We start from the raw sequence: 3236 nt of genomic DNA, 5'->3' as shown, positions 1-3236 counted from the left end.
AATAAATAAGAAAAGGGATGAAAAAGAAAGCATAAAATATATTTTCTTTTTTTTTTCTTTTTTGGTCTAAGAGAGAGATGACCAAATGATCATCCTTTTATTAAAATGCTGACATTACTAACAAAATGATTAAATTACCCCCCCCCCCCCAGACAAAAGAAATATAGTCAAGCAAAAGCAAATTCCCTTATTGGTCTTGTCCAAAAATGTGTCTCATTTTGCATACTGAGTCTATCACATCTTTTGCCATGAAGTAGGTAGTAGATTCTTCAGGAATCATGGCTGATCATTGCATTGTTCAAAGTTCTTAAGTCTTTCAAAGTTGTTTGTCTTTGCAATGGTGTATTGTATTGTACTGTATTAATTGTCCTCCTGTTTCTGCTTGCTTTACTCTGAATTAGTTTTTTCAAGTTTTCCTAGGTTTCTCTGAAACCATCCTTTTCTTCATTTAAAATGCTCCATCATATTCATATGACGTAATTTCTTAAATCATTCCCCAAGAGATGGGAAAACCATTAGTTTTCCATTCTTTGCCACCACAAAAGAGTAGCTATAAATATTTTTGTTCATTTAAGTCCCTTTCCTCTTTAGGTATAGGCCTAGTAGTAGTATTCCTGGAGCAAAGGGTTTGCAGTTTGCTGAAGTTTTAGGGTATAGTTCCAAATTACTTCCCAGAATGGTCAAACCAATTCTCATCAAAGCCAGTAGCTCTAATTAGTGGGCCTGTTTTCCCAAAGCTCCTCTAACATTCATTGTTTTCCTTTTCTGTCATCTTTACCAACCCGAGGGGTATGAGGTGGAACAACAAAGTTGCCTTAATTTGTATTTCTCTGATTATTAGTAACTTGAAGCATTTTTTTTCAAATGGTTATTGACATCTTGGATATCTTCCTTTGAAAATTGTCTGTTCATCTCCTTTGGCGATTTATCAATTGGGTATTAGCTCTTGTTCTTATAAATTCCAATCAGTTCCTAACAGATCTCTCAAAAACCTGTTAGGGATCCTTAGGATGGGACAGGACTGAGGGAAGCATTTCCTAACAGCGTCCCATCGTATTTTCTTCTTACCTACATAAAAATTTCCAATTTTGACCCCCAAAATCAATGCCGCGAGAACCAGAAGATACTGGCAGATGCGGCGGCTCGCAAAGCTTCAGGAAGCGACTGAGCAGACCCGCTCCGCGGCCCCCGCCTCCGCTGCCTCCGGCCCCCGCGGTGCTCCTCCTCGCCGGCGGTTTCAGTTCCAACCTTGGACCGCCGACATGACTCGTTTCCGCTCGATAACGGCCCAGCTCCGTCCTGGCCACTCCTCAGCAGGCAGAGCCGGTGAGGAATCATAAAATATATTTTCAAGGTTTTAAACATAGGAAACAGTGTAAAATGTGGTGACATTAAGAAAGAATGAAATTAGGAGGATTAGGTTTAGGAAAATAGAAGTTAATTGTCTTAATTTAGAATACATTGAATTTAAGGTGCTAAGGATGCCCTGTAGAAAAATGGAGACATACATATCTGGAACTCATAAGAGAGATATGGCCAGGAGATGGAGATTTGGGAGTGATCTTTAAAGACAGGTGAAAAAGAAAGAGATTGCTTAATGAAATAATGTTAGGAGGGGAGGGGAGATAAAAAGAGAGAGAGAATACAAACACCATTCAAACCAAGATGAAGATACATATTAATAAGTAATGAAAAGGAAAATGATTTAGACAAAAAGACAGGAAATTGGTTAGATATTTGTAAGAAAAAATATGCAAATGTGGTGCTTCTGAAAAAAAGAAAAACATATTTAAAAGGAGAGGTGAAGAATGTCAAAAGCTTCAAAGAAATCACAGAGGAAAAAGACTGAAAAAGTCTGTTGGATTTGGAAGATAGAATGTTCCTGATAGTTGACAAACTTACTATCAATAGTAGTACAGAGAAGATTCTAAGAGGTTGAAAAGAGTGTGTGTGTAAAGAGGAAATAGTGGAGTTAATTGAGTGTGATCAATTAGAATGAGGTGGGATGCCTCATCAAGCAAATGAGTGGCTCATTTCTGGAGGCCTTTAAACTGATAGTTAATGAAAATTTGTAAGATATGTAACAAGGATTCTTATTTGGAGTAGATAATCTCTGAGCTACCTTTAAAATATGAAATCTATTATTCTATATGAGGGGAGAAGGTTATCAGGGGGAGAAAAAGAGTTACTTGGTTGGAGTTATGAGATTGAGGGAATAAGCATTGCTTATTATATGCCAGATACCATGTTAAGCACTATTTGTAATGATTTTCTCATGTGATCCTCACAGAAATGCTGTGAGGTATATGCTATTATTATCTCTATTTTAAAGTTGAGGAAACTGAGGCAAACAGGGATTAGTTAACTTTCACAAAGTAAAACAGCAAGCAAGCTATTACTTGAGGAGACCAAAAAAGATGAGGAAGAGTTAATATAGGAAATACAATCAATAAGGATTCTTCAAAAAATAAATTAAGAGAATTATTGAACAGTTTTGAAGGTTCAGCTGAGATTGGAACATAGGCATTTAAATGAATTAAATTTCACAATTTTTGTGAGCTTATTATTTTTTAGTTTCCTTTTTATAATTCTAGGCAGCCCTGGAGTAGTGATGGGAAAGTGATAATTAGAGAGGTCTAGAAATGGTGATTAGTAAAGCCATGCATAATAGATGATGAAGGAGGTGACTATGACCTTAAGGTTGTCAAACCCTTCTATAGAATGACAGGAAAAAAATGTCAGAATAGATTTCTCAGTTATTTGGTCTAGGCTATAGATGAAAATCCATTGCCCCTTGACATCAAGAAACATATGGATTGTTACCAAAAGAACATGGCACAGAAAGGCAAAGGGCATACATATACACATGCACATGCAACAAACCCACACACACACATACACATACATATACACAAAGAGAGCTATCTTCCCCACCCCTGCCTCATTTGTCTCCTTATTCCTCTTTGAGGTGTAAGTGTTACTCTGAAACAGGGCATATCATGAATTCTAAACACATCCTCTTTTTCTGCATAATTGTGTTCTAAATCCTTCAGTAAATCCCCCAGAAAATACCTACCTTCTATACTATAGCTTATTTTAAATTCTCTGATTTTTTTTTCTAGATACACATATGGCATTTAGACTATCAATCTGTTAACCCTCTCTGTTACTACCATAATATTCCCTTTCTTTTACACACACACACACACACACACACACACACACACACACACACA

General features: G+C 36.7%; 1 pseudogene; it reads left to right on the top strand.

The window, feature by feature from the left end:
- The first annotated feature begins 1133 nt into the window (after positions 1–1133).
- The window catches only part of LOC114048085, a 17945-nt pseudogene continuing 15842 nt past the window's right edge, over positions 1134–3236 (top strand).

The sequence above is a fragment of the Vombatus ursinus genome, unplaced genomic scaffold (genome assembly GCF_900497805.2).
Source record: "Vombatus ursinus unplaced genomic scaffold, bare-nosed wombat genome assembly UNPS02014791.1, whole genome shotgun sequence".
In the NCBI taxonomy this organism is placed as follows: Eukaryota; Metazoa; Chordata; class Mammalia; order Diprotodontia; family Vombatidae; genus Vombatus; species Vombatus ursinus.
Note: the sequence above shows the minus strand (reverse complement) of the source record. Positions and strands in the feature narration are given on the sequence as shown.